The following is a 14,052-nucleotide window of genomic DNA, read 5'->3' as shown; positions in this document are numbered from 1 at the left end:
AACCGTAGGACTTAGTGTGGGCTCCAAGGTATGCCCTACCTAACCGCTTAATGACATGCTTAAACCTAACCCCCCTTCAGGGCTCTAGACTAAACACCTAAGCTTAACCCTAGGACTTAAGGTGGGCTCCAGGGTATACCCTACTACCTTGCCTTAACCCTAACTGCTTAGTGGCTTACAAAATGCGGCATTATTACATAATGAATTGAAAAGTTATTACAGTATTACATAATGCAGCGTTATTACATAATGTGGTAATAATCAGTACAATCAGAGACGTCCCAGCCAGAGCCTGACTTCAATGATGTTTACACACCAGTATATCTACAGTAGAGGAGAATCCTTCTTTCACCACTGCCACCATCAGAGTCTTTAACCTTAAGGACAGTTTGAAGGTTTTACCATGTGTTTGGGTCAATAATGCTGCTACTTGGGAAGTGAAGGCTAAGAAATTCCTCATCATTAAAGCACAGCTGAGCTAATGTTATTCTAAGGATCACTGTCAGCTGTCAGTCAGTGTTCAGGTGCTATAATGCTCAAGACAGTCATGTTTTCATCATTAATATCAGGATTAGGAGAGGTTTGTTCACTCCTGCTGTTGTAACCTGCAGAGGCAGCAGAGCATCTAACAGCATGAAGCCTGTATTTGCTCCTCTTTGTGGTTTCTTCTGCTGTAGAAGTGTACCCCAGACTTCTCTACATCAGTAAGTGCATCCAGTGACATAACAACTTTCCTCTTAAAAAATACCCATAGAAATTAAACACAACAGAGACAGTCGACTTCTCCAAAGCTGACAGAAGTTAGAAGTCTTTCTGTGACTTTGTGAGACTCCTGTGGTTTTCAAAAAGTTTTAATTGATGCAAAAACATTTCTTAGTTGGTGAGAGAGATGCTTAGAGTTGGGTCTCATTCTTGGAATATGTTGTTTACTTGCTGGATTGGTGTTAAAGGATATAAAAATGTGCAGTAACATTCGCTGTTGATTACCTGAAGATGCTGTTATCTAAGACTAAAATGTGAAGCAGCAGCACCTGATCGCCCAGAGCTACCTGGCCCTCAGGTGTTTCAGGGCACTGCTAAGCTAATCCAAGCTAACCTCTGCAGAGGTATTAACACCTCCCTTTGAATGATTCATCATGGAGAAGTCTTATAAATTAGACATGAAACAAACACTTAGCTGCAGGCTACGTGCTACGCTAGCAGCAGACTTCTGTGTTTACTGGGCCAGATCAGCTGCAGAGGAAACATCGGCAGGTAAATTCTTGGTTGAATCCTGCCTTGTGATTGGTTGAATTCCTTCTTTTAATACTTTTAGAGCTTTATCATGCATGCAGTGATTTTGGCTCACACAGAGCTGCTCCTTTAGTGTCCAGAGTAAGATCTTCCTCCCTTCATACTTCACCATCACATTGTGTACCTCCTCACAGTCGGAGAGTTTATTAGTTTGTCTCTCTGGAGGCGTCAGAGCTCAGACTATTAGACCGAGAGGAAGAGGACGATATTGAAGATGGAGATTGTTCTCCCACAGGGAGGGCAGCACAGTGCTGTGTTTGTTGATGAGATGAGTTTTAAACTTAGGAGTGATGATGACGAGGAGTGACTCCTTTGTTTAGGAGGAAAACGGAGACAACAGAGACTCTGGGAGGAAGGAAAAGACCACCGATTGTCTCCATGAAACTATATTTAACAAGGTTTCTTTGTTTGAGTGTTTCAGGACTAAATCATAACTTTGCTTACTAATTTGTCAAGATTTTTTATACGTTCAGGTAGGGGGGCCATTTGAATCGAAGTTATGAGCTGAAAGCTGCTGCCAGTTCCTAGAGTAAAGTCTATACACCCCGTCCATGCACACACGTCATAGCATGTGGTTTTGCATTAGAGATCCAGATCCAGATCCAGAATACACTTGAGCCCAAAGTCCAGTTCCATAGTATCATAAATAACCATTATGTTTCAGTTCTTTATGATACTATGAGTCATTAAAATAACAGAGACTGTAATTTTAAAAAACTTCTTAGAAAATGTTATCAGATTATAGGTTGCATATTGCAGTAACACAGTCCTGATGATGGGGGCAGGAAGTGAAGAACTGCTGTTAGGAATGAATGAGAATGGAGGAAAAGTACCTTAGAGCTCTAAATGGATCTGTACGCTGCAATTATTGCCAGAAAATTTCTGCATACGTCGAGTACGATCCCTACTAGGGATGGGACCGATCTGATCCGATATCGGTATCGGGTCCGATATGGATGTAATTAATAGATCGGATATCTGACTGATGGCGCTGAGCCAAGTGACCGATCCAAATCCATCCTACAGTTTGCAGTAGACCATGAACGCACCGCAGTCTAACACGAGACAGTCTGTGTGTAACTGAGCTAGTATTAGTTAAGGATGTTTTTAGGGGTATAATTACCTAGTCGATTAAACGTAAATCTATATTTAGAATAGTCAAAACTAGTCTAAAGGTGAGAGAACACAAAGAAGAGCAGGTGTGACGTTAGTCTGATTTACTGTCTATAGCATGGCTAGCATTGAAAGCTAGCGCCGCCCGCCTTCTTTTCTCTTTGCAGATTGATATCGTGTTTTGATATTTGGCCTCTTTTCACTTTGGGGTGAGTAGTCATATGTGAGCTTAACCCTCAACAGCCCACATACCACTTTATTTCCATTTACTACTTTGGAAACTGTCGCACCGCGGTCTTCCTACTATACGCTAACAGGTTAACCACCGCAGAGCTTCTCATTGCTTACATCTGGTGGTGAAGGGTGAAGCCATTAACTGAAGCGTCAGTGGTCTCTAGTGGCGAGAGGTTCATTAAAGAGCATTAAAGACAGGGATTTCAAGCTGTGTTCTTAAAAAATGATAGGAAATTGGTTTAACTGACGGTTAAAGTAGTAGTTTAACCTACTTGAGTTATGCTATTTAAGGTAAGCATTGTTTATAATTTACACTCAGTTGGTGTTGTTTTTTTGGAAAATGTTGATATTTAATTTTTAGTAGTAGTTCAAATAAATTTGTTTGGAATACACTTAAATTCAATGCATTTTTGTATTTTTTTTGCTTTTTAATAAGAGGAGCTGGGTGGTTTACTACAGCCTCATGTAACCTCACACATTATACCAACAACAATAATAACTGTAAAAAATAAATAAATAAATAAATACACACACAGACACACACACATATATATGCAAACAGATTATTTTCCCTAATCATTCAGTCCTAGTTCACACAGATGAAGGGAGATGAGACTAGAGGAGTCTTGTACTTAGCTGAGAGGTTAGCTGAGCCTCTTTGGCATGAAAAAAAATCCTAATTTTGCCATAAACATGTGGGCTGAGTGGCCAAGTAATGACGAACCATTCATGAATGAAGCTGTTCCACGAAACAGCCCGGTGATATGAGCTGCTGTAGTTAGCTCTTGTTTGAGTGCCAGTCTCCTGTCCTCCATCATTTGTTGTCATTTAATCAACATTTAGAAACCAAAACTGGTACCAAATGAAGAGCCAATTGGGAGCAAAACAACCAGCTCTACTGAGCTAACCCTCTTCTCCTTAAAGAGACAGATATCCTGGGACAAATCTGGATGGACATCGGTTGAGGAGAGACGGGCAAGATCAAACTCTAATGCGCCTAAACCATGGCAGACTGTACTGAGCCAGCCTGTGGCACTTACTGATGTAGTTTCCTCCTGTCTAGATCTTTGCCTGTGTTGTTCCTACTCTCAGATGTATGTGGCTTTGAACAACAGCGTCTGCTAAATGATTTTTACATTGCAACCAAACTCGACTGCTTTGTGTAAACGGACCACATGAGCAGAGTGTGACACTGCTTTTAAACTTTTTTTTTTTTTTTTTCTTTTGGCCTGAATGTGTCACTAGTTTTGGGACACAAAGGTAGCCTAAGAAAGTTTTATTTTCATACTTTATGCAGCAATCCCTTCTTGCCCTCCATCTTCATCATCTGCAAACAACCGATAGACAACTTATCTAATCTTATCTCCATCATAGTTTAACTTTAGATTGAGTAAAAGTTCTGTGTACTTCTAAACTCGTGGTTTAAGTTAAGTTTTGGTGCGTTTATTGGCTGAGACTCTAAATCATTCTTCTACATTTAAACAAGTGTGTGAGTCGAGTCCTGCGGTCTGTGAGTCCTGAAGTCGGACTGTGGTCTCCTCTCTGTGAACTCTGAGGACGTCTGGGAGTTCCCTGTTTGTCTGGGAAATGTCAGTCCACTCAGCACTGCTGCCTATTTATAGACGCTCCACACAAACGCAGGGAAACTCGAGGGAATATCACGGTTTATGTGTGTGTGGAATCGTCTCTCCTCCTTTCTTTCTCTGGATTCCTCCTGTTTTCATTACGTCCTTCCCTCCCGATTCCTCCTCACAGACTGCATCAAGCTGTTTTGAATTATTAATGGGGTCACACACACACACACACACACACACACCCCCACACACCCACACATACACACACAGTAAGAGTGTTTCTCCTCTTTCGATCAATACGTCCACAAAAAGCCTTTCCTCTGACCCTCCATCCATGTCTTCTTCTTCTCCTCGTTCTTGGTCCTGACACCACTGAAGTAAAATAAAGTCCTTTCCTTTTTTGTCCTATAATTAAAATGTTTGTTGTAGTGTTTTAGGGTTGTGGGTTACTTGTTTTTGTTTTGTGTCTTGGCAACACGCAAATATCTTTTAAATAACTCACATCCGTAGGTCCAATCAGAAGTTAGTGTCATAAAAACTTTTATGCTGAAAAAACAGCCAGACATTGAAAATAAGGCAGAAGATATCTTTGCTGTTCAACCTCATTTTGCATACACACTGTTTACCCCATGAGTGTTACTGTAAATATTATTGGCAATGGGAGCTACTGTGACTATTTCACAGCTATCTGCATTACAGAGGGCTGCCAGCTCAACTATGCTGCAGTTGTCCTGCAGGATTACGAACTTTACATGTTAAAAACAGATATTCCAGAAAGAGCTGCACAGAATCTTCAGGTTGTGGACTTGAAAACTTTTGGAAATCTCTTACATTTTGGAAATTTTAAGTAAGTGGTAAAACCTATTTTTGGAGTATTTTTAAAGTTTGATATTGATACTTTTTTTTTTTTACAAAAGTAGAAGCTGATTTACTCCTCAAAATCTAAGACTTTATCCTCTTACATTGTTGTATTTCTGTATTTTGAAGTGACATCTTTCCAGTGATACTTTAGAAGGCTGACCAGGTACCTTTAGAGACAAGTCTGCTGCTCCACCTCTCTAGTTAATGAACCAAATAATGTGCAGAGTCTCCTGTTAAAGCAGGAGCTTTTATGCATTTTTGTAAATGCTATGTGCACTTGTAGAGTAGGGTGATCATTGCTGTATTGTCAATAACGCAAAAGCATGTAGATATTCTGATGCGATAGCAGCATAGGTTGTTTTGTAGTCACCTGACCTGGGTGACATGAAAATGCCAGACTGGGCTCAGGGAGTGAAGAACAGCCGTTAGGAATCAATGTGATTGGAGGAAATTTAGTCTGTTGAAGCTCTAGGTGGACCTGCACACTGCAGTTATCGGATTATTTCCACATTCATTGGCTTTGATCCCTACACTTAACAGTTTTTACCACAGGTTATCTGATTTACCTGGAGAGGAGGGGATCTGTTTTGCTAATGACTTAATCCTGCAGACCTCCTGCAGGTCTAGACAGGTGAATAGAGACAAGAGTCTAGAGGAGTCTAGGACTGAGTAGGGCTAAATGATTTTGGAAAATAATCTAATTGCGATTTGATATGCAATTATTCCTTAACTCTCTGTTATTCCTTAACAAGGGTTGAACAATTCTTTAAAAATACCCAATTCTAATAACTGGAACAAAAGTTTGAAATGTGCATGGATGTTCTAAAAACGCACGTTATTGTTTAATACAATTTAAAATATTGCACAGACTGCACTGCTCGAAGTTGAAGCTACACATATTTCCTGACATTTCACCAGAAACAGAAGCAACTTTGACACACAGCTATGCCTTGTTCCCCAGTCTGCAGGATTTTTGTTTTGGAATCTTTAAATTTTTCTCAAAGATTTTGGGGTTGGAGATTAAACCCGATCCACTGTTGATTATCTTGGGAGTAGTGAAGGAACCAAAAAATTTACAAGTTGCTCAACAAAATCTTCTATGGTATGGCCTTATCACTGCCAAGAAACTCATTCTTTTATTTTGGAAGAAGAAAGAAGTGCCTACTATTAAATTGTGGTTGACTGAACTGACAGGAACACTTCATTTAGAAAGAATTAGATCCATCCTCAAAGACAAATTAGATAAATTTGAGAAGATTTGGCACCCATTAATCCCCTTTTTGCAGAGCTGAATAATCCATCTAAGTTTGCACATATAGGTTAAGGTGACACTCAGTGGGTGGGTTGAGGTTGGGGTTGGGAGGAGAACTGTTTGTTGTTGTTCTGTTATTCATTTTGTACTTAGATAAGCAGACATTTTTGCCTGCTTCTAAGGATGAGAGACTTACCTTATTCATATTACTGAATATGATGTCAGGCCATGACAGTTTTTGTTAACATGCATAAAGAAAAAAGCAAAATGTTTTTGTGGATGCTATGTGAAGACTCCATTCTCCTTAATAAAAATATTTGAAACCAAAATATCCAATTCTGATGATTCTGATGATTTTAAAACAAATTTCTGTCACAGAAATATTGCACCTCCTGCGATTTAAAAATTGCAGCAGGCCATACAGCTAATCTAATCTTAATCTAATTTTCCATGAATTGTCCGGCCCTAGTACTGAGCTAAGAGGCTAGCGGAGCCTCTTTGACAGCTTTTCTCCCTTGTTTTGCCATAAACATGCTTTAAATGGAAACCTGATAAACTATTAAGATAAAAAACCTCGCAGGGTAAGACTGAGGTTTCTCAAAGTAGGGGTCGGGACCCCCTTGGGGGTTGCAAGACAATAAGAGGGTGTCCCTAGATACCTTCCAAAAACAAAGAATATTTTGAAATGATTTCAAATAGTATATTATACCTGTTTTTATTGAATTATATGCATCAAATTATTAAATGTAAAATAAAGACATGGTTATTTGGTGAGATTTATGCCCGAAATCAAAGTAAGGTTGAAAAAATCCTTGAAATATAATTCTGCTCATGACTGTTCTTGAGTTTTCTGGCTGTGTTCAGCTATGCTTCAACAAACTTCAGGTACGGTGGGGGTCTCCGGCTCTGTGACTTTATTTTGGGGGTCAAGGGCTGAAAAATTTGGAAACCCTTGGAGTAAGAGATCGGTTGATGATAGGTCAATCATGAGTGAGCTGGTTCTAAGAGTTGGCTCTTTTACATGGATGACAGGAGCTGACTCCCATTTGAGAGCCAGCTTCCTTTCTTCCATTTTTGTTTTTAATCCACATTTATAAAGCCAGATTGGTACCAAACGAAGAGCTGTTTGGGAGCCCATAGACCAGCTCCTATAATTGAGCTGAACCAAATGATCTCTAAAGAGAGATGGATTTCTCATCACAACAAGCGAGGCTGGGTGGAAACACAAGCAAGTTCAGGGAACAACTGAACCGCTTGGTGAATACAGATCATATATTAGTGTTGTCTGACTCTGTTCCCTCAGACTTTAGACTGAGTTTTATTTAATCCATGTCTGCTTCCATTTCTCTGTGAGCTTTTAAAGCTTTAGCCTCAATGTTCCACTACTTTCAGGAAAGTATCTCAAGATTATTTTATTTTCCCCAGTTTGACTAGTCAGCACAGCTATAAACACAAAATAAACTAAATTAATGAAAATACAAGAAAAACGTTCTTTACGTGTATCCCTCCTGTTGTCCTGTGGGGGTTTAAACAGAAATCCCTTACTGGCTTCCCACCTTTGGCACAGCCAGTCAGAAAAATGTGAGGCTAGCTAAGAGTGTGAATCATTTCTACAGGTCTTTGCATAGGTGAACAGCTAGAGCCTCACCAATTTATTCATTTTACTCTGAAAATCAAACCAAACAGGAAGAGAATAAAAAACTTGGCGGGTGCACAGACTCTTAACACTAATGTCTACATTAATGATACTAATGGAAATCAATGAGAGAGAGTGTGTGTGAGTGTGTGTGTGTTTTAAGTATACCTGAGGGATTGCAGTAGTAATGGGGACTTAAACAAACTGTCCCTGGAGTCCAGACGCCCCCCTCACAACCTGATTAACCATCGATTTTTCCCCTGCTCAGGGTGTGTGTGTTTGTGTGTTTCCCGTCTTTCCAATTCAGCTTAAATAAGTCAACACTAGTGCAGCTTTATCTTTTCATAAGTAAGAAGAAAAGAGAAAGAGTGAAAGTTCTAGAAGCGGAGAGAGGAGGAGAGAAGTTTGTGTTTTAACAGTGAGGTTGTTCGAGGCTCTTATCAGTAAGTCTACATCATGACGAGGGATGGGGTTAAGTTTTATAGATACTGGTAACCTTATCAATACTGCTTCATGATCTAATTCTTTATTGATAATACTATTTTCTATCATTATAATTAGCTATAGATAGCCCGGCTCTGTCTGAACAGATCTGACATTAGTTTCAAAACAAATTTCCTGTTTTTAATAAAACACCATACATTTCCTTTTCTTGAAGTGACATTTGAACACATCATGGTGATGTTTTATTTACCTTCATCTAGCAGTCATTTTCCCCAGCCGACATTAAACACATCATAGCGTACCATTACGTTGTCTCATTTAGGAAACAAACTAGCTTAAATACTTCCTTTTGAAGATTTATTTTGGGCCGTTTATGCCTTTACTTTTCAAAGAGGACTGTGGATAGAGATGGAAACAGGGTTGAGAGATTTGGGAACGACATGCAGGAAAGGAGCCCTAGGCCGACCTTAACCAGGGCTGCTCATGTTCTAGAGGTGCAGCCTAACTCTGAGGTGAGTGGTTCTTAGCTGGTCAGGACTAGGGCTGTCACGATATCAGATTTTCACTTCACGATTATCGTGGGCAAAAAAATGTCACGATAACGATATTACCATGATATCAATAAAAATGTAAATAATAATGGGACAATCAAATTTATCTTTAACTTTATTTATGTTGTGTTCTCTCTTTTGGCAGGTGAATTACACTCAAAATACCTGTCTAAGGAGGTACTGCAGCTGCTGTGTCACTGTGGAGGGTCAGTGTTTGTGTGTGAGGAGGAAGGGGGGGGGGGCTAGGTGGGGTGCTACAGGAGGGAGGGCAGAAGAAAACAGGGGCGGATGTAGAAAACAAACTGTGTTCAGGTGGCACTGGATCATTTACACGATACTATCATATGCACATTTTTAAGATGATATTGAAATTCTATTTTTTGATACCACGATTATTGTCAATACTGGTATACCGCGACAGCCCTAATCAGGACCAGGTGAAGCTTTAGTCTGTATTAACATGTTTAGCACAACGGGCTGTTGTATGCTGCAGCGGTAAACTTAGACAAACAAACTCTCTTTCAGTGCCATAGAGTCCACTGTTAGCTCCAAAAACCTCAGTTTTAGCCCCATTTACTGCCCAATTTGTTTACTGTAAAATGCATTTTTTACTGACAAGCAAAATAAGGACATACTTTCCGGAGAAAAAAAACACTTTTCTTTATGCACAAAACACGTACCGAAACTGAACCGAAAACCATGGCCCAAAAACCGAGGTATGGCCCATACCGTGGGTTACCTGTACTGTTGCACCCCTACTTTTGACAAATTCAATAACTAATGCATAATCTGTGATTTGTGAATTGCAGCAGGCCATATTGCGATGTAATCTGATTTGCAATTAATTACCCAGCCCTAATTTCAGTGAGTCAGTCATCAAAATAACACTATTTTAATGCATTTGACACTTGAAAGGCTGCACACGTTGATTTCTGCCTTAAAGTTGGACTTTGGGCTCTGTGGGAATTTACTCCCTTTTGGAAACAGCCTCAAGTGGACAACAGAGGAACTGCAGTTTTTTTTTTTTTTTTTTGTTTTTAAATGAGCATCATCATTTTCAGCCCTGAGGTCTCCGCTTGGTTACAGCCCATTAACTATGAATGGACCAGTCCTGCTGACTGTTTTCATTCGCTGCAGCCATGTTCAGGTTTCAGTGTTACATCAGCTTTTCAGAAAAAAAGATCTGTTTTCACAATCGTAGTCACTGCACATGTGAAACCAACCCTGTAACACACGATAGCACACGTGTGGGTAAATGAGCAGCTCTCTGCTGAGGAGTCGAGTGATAAAACCGACAGAGAAACGTGTCAAAGCAAAGAAATGAAACCAAAGCACAGGAGACGCCTGAGGGCAAGCAGAGCGGCCTGTGAGGTTGTTAGCAGGTTCTGTATTGTTGTTTTAGACATAAAACATCTAAGATAAAGCACACAAAGGAAGAGAAGGTGGAAATATGAAAGAAAAATAATCTCATGTTTCCAGTTCATTCAACCAGACCTTCAGAATAAAACGCTTTAACATACAAACATGAAAGTTTGATGCTCTGTCCAGCTGCTATGTATGTTTGTGTGGGAGTGAGAGTCCGACAGCTGACCAATGTTTCTTTACATTCATCATTAATATTTAAACACTGTGTATGTGTGTCTATCATGGGATGTCGTGTGTCAGCGTGTGGGCGTATACACATGCTGCACACATACCTGGAGGCAGTCTTCATCTTTGTAGTGTATTTCTACGTTTCTGCATGTTTTACATCAAGTGCTACTTCACTCTTTTCTATTGCACAAAACCAAAATGTAAAACCTATTGAACAATCTGGTGTATATCATGCACTTTTAAAATGTATTTTTCATCTAAAAAGTTGGCTGCAACCAATAACCAGAGTAAATTTCTGCAGGTTCGTGCAACTGCCACTGCTCAGAACACGCCAGAATAAACATAACACCACACACCAGGCTGATGGAATCAGCTCCTTTTTTGAACTTCTTTTTCCATACTTAGGCAGTAATCCTGCATTTAAAGAAAAAAGGGGATATACTGTTGAATGAAAAAGCTTGTGGAGCGCAGGATTGACTGAAAACACGTGTCAGTTAAAGGCAACAGGTGAAAGGCAGAAGTGGGCAGCGGGCGCTGGGTCTGTCCTACAACAGTCACTGCAGGCTGAGAGCTCAGCTACTGTATTATTGCTAGTAGATGTGCAGACTTCATACGCTATAAACAGATGGGACTAGAAGCACAACACAGCTGCATGAAAACTGCATTTTGTTGACTTTGTTTAAATGTGAATTGTCCCACGGGGAGATTGTGCAAAGTTCTCTTGTACGTTTATACTTTTAAACAGGATCTGGATCCAATACTCGAACACCAGCATCCTGAGCACTTGAGTTATACGCCTAAAAGGACTAGGGTAGACCACATCCTTGCACTTTGGGTCCTCACTGCTGGGATTCAAAAGAGGGCTGCTTGCAGCCTATGCTGACTTCTAGAAGGCATTCAACCCAGTGAGAAGGGATGCCCTCTGGAGGATTCTGACGCTCCGTCAGATCCTATGTACCCTTGTCTGGCTGATGTCTACCCTATACTCTGAGAGTGCTGTGAATTGTGGCCGCTCCACCTCTGACCTCTTCCCAGTTGATTCTGGGATTAGACAGGGATGCATCTGAGGCCCTAAACTCTTCAGTACCGGAATGGACTGGATAATGGAGTGGGGAAGTGAACTATAGAATGTCATTTGGTGATGTCCAGATCCCTTTCCTGATGATGCTGGGATCCTTGCAAAGACTGTAGAAGTCCTTGTGGGGACTCTGAACTTGCAGAGATCCAGGCTGTCTGAGGTGCCTTGGATGCTTCCATTTACTCTGTGTCTGTGGATGGTTAGAGCATGGAAGAGCATGGTAGCGGTTCATCTTTTTGGCTGTGCAATCCATCAGTGGAATTGGATACTGAATCATGACTAGAGGCTAGGCTCCTTTTGTGCATTTTTGAGCGTCATTGCCAAGACCGGGTGTCTAATACTGATGTGCTCAGGACTGCAAGGATAGGAAGGGTGAGCTGCACTTCAGGGAGTACCTAACCGTCTTTTCTGGGCCTGATCCAAATCACTGTATACTGGGTTCCCGGGACCTGACAGGTTAGACCAGGCCTTGGAGAGGTCATTTGCGTTGTGGAGGGGCCTGCTGAGAGGATACCTGCAGAGATGGGGCATAGGTTTGGTGGAGGCCTGGGTGAGAAAAGCTGTTAAAAAGTGGGGGACAAGTGATGGTTAGAGGGCTCAGTGTGTGATTATGCACAGTGGTGGAGGACAAAATAAGCAAAAACTTCCATTTAGCATCCATTCTAATGGATGGTTTAGCAGTGAGGTGATTAAAGTGGGAAAACTGAGAGAAATGGAGAAGTAGTCATCTGAAAAGCTGAAGTTGAAGCCCACCTCTACAGCCTTGAATGGGGGTTTGAAAAGCTCAATATAACTAACCATCTTACCAGTCTATACAAGTCAGTGAATTCAGTCAGTAGTAATGGAAGCAAACAACCAAAGTTTTGTCATAAAGAAGAGGTTACAGGATGCACTCCTATCAGTATCATCTAAAGAGTTTAACTCAGGTTAAAGTACACAAAACACTGGTGATTAGACAGCTTGGATCTTCTCCTTATCGAGGCTTCAGCTGCTTCTTAAATGTTTCAGTGTGCAGCTCCAGTGTCTATATGTCCAGGACTATGTGTCTGTGTGTGGCACTATTTTGTCTCACTAAGTGCCGGAGCTGATTGTGTTTCCTTCATGTCTTCAGGGTACAAATGAAACTCGACCTCGGTCACGTTTCACAGACGAAACTTCAGTTCGGACTCTGGTCTAGTCCTGATTCACATCTCTTAAATTTAAAGCTGTAATTATGCTTCACTACATGTTAGAATTACATTTAAAATCAATAATTATGTAGAATTATATTATGAGCTGACAGGGTTAAAGACATTCTGGACAATGCTGCAGGAAAAATTGGTATTTTAAAAACCTGAACTTAGAAAAAAATCAATATTGTTTGAATGAAATTACAATCTTAGGGAGTGTTTTGTACTTACTTGAGAAAATGTCTGTTTTTCTGCACTAATGATTCTCCTTCTTATATTTTGTCATAAAAGTTTCATTAATTTAGAAAAATAAGCTGATTCTTTTTCACAGACGAAAGCAACAGAAACTAGCACCTACCCCCTGCCAAATGCGTTTTTTTGCACAGTTTTGGGTGAATCTGATTCATCTTCCAGACACAGTGATGGTAAAAAAATTTAGCAGAACGGAGTGGTTTGTGACAGAAGGTGAGACTTAAATTTTGACCTTCTGTTTGTTCCATTCTGACCCCATGAGCAGAACAAGATGACCTTACACACTCACTGACCACAGATCCCCGCCTCCTCGCGTCTGAGCAGGTGTCAGACGTTTTACGTTAGGTTATATGCTGGAATGGCACGAGTTGGAGCGTCGATAGTTCCCATCAAGGAGACAGAAATGAGTCTATATGTCAGTGCTGGACTGTTGGACATCCAAAATCAACTGTGTATTTAAAGCGTGGACTGTTTTAGTTTAATATTTGTTTAATAATTTAGCTGAGTAAATTAAATCTAAGAAAATAAATACCCAGCTGCAGTAGCAACTGCTGTAATCAGCTCACTGCATACTGAGTGCCCAGGACCTGATGAGCAGGTCCAGACGCCAGGGCCAACTGTGTGGGAGGATACCTGGAGAGATGGGGTGTGGACCCGGAGCAGGCCTGGAGGATGGCCATCAGGAGGCCAGAGCAGAGCAGGACCAAGGTTGACCCGGCAGAGTGCTGTACTGTAGTGCTCTGCACAGGCCTATTATCTGGGCCTGAGTCCGGCCCTGGCCCGAGGGGGTGGAGCCCCAGCCCGACCCGGTCCAACAGGTTTTCAGAATTGTCAGGCCCGAACCCGTATCAAGACCGACTTTTTTTTTTTTTGCTCGTGCGATGCAGCAGCACACAGCAACAGCTGACCTGCATATCTCAGCAATTGTAGGCCTATTAACAAATAAACACTTCTATTCTGTAGTAGAACTATTAATCAAATAACAAGTCTGAACATGCCGAC

At 40.9% G+C, this 14,052-nt stretch overlaps 1 protein-coding gene across 2 annotated transcripts in view; it reads left to right on the top strand.

Annotated features, from left to right (window-relative positions):
• Positions 1-14,052, top strand: part of kcnd1 (potassium voltage-gated channel, Shal-related subfamily, member 1) — a 147,397-nt gene that overhangs the window by 16,230 nt on the left and 117,115 nt on the right. The gene's annotated exons all lie outside the window — the stretch shown is intronic.

The sequence above is a fragment of the Cheilinus undulatus genome, linkage group 11 (genome assembly GCF_018320785.1).
Source record: "Cheilinus undulatus linkage group 11, ASM1832078v1, whole genome shotgun sequence".
Taxonomy (NCBI): Eukaryota; Metazoa; Chordata; class Actinopteri; order Labriformes; family Labridae; genus Cheilinus; species Cheilinus undulatus.
This window is presented reverse-complemented; position numbering and strand designations above follow the sequence as displayed.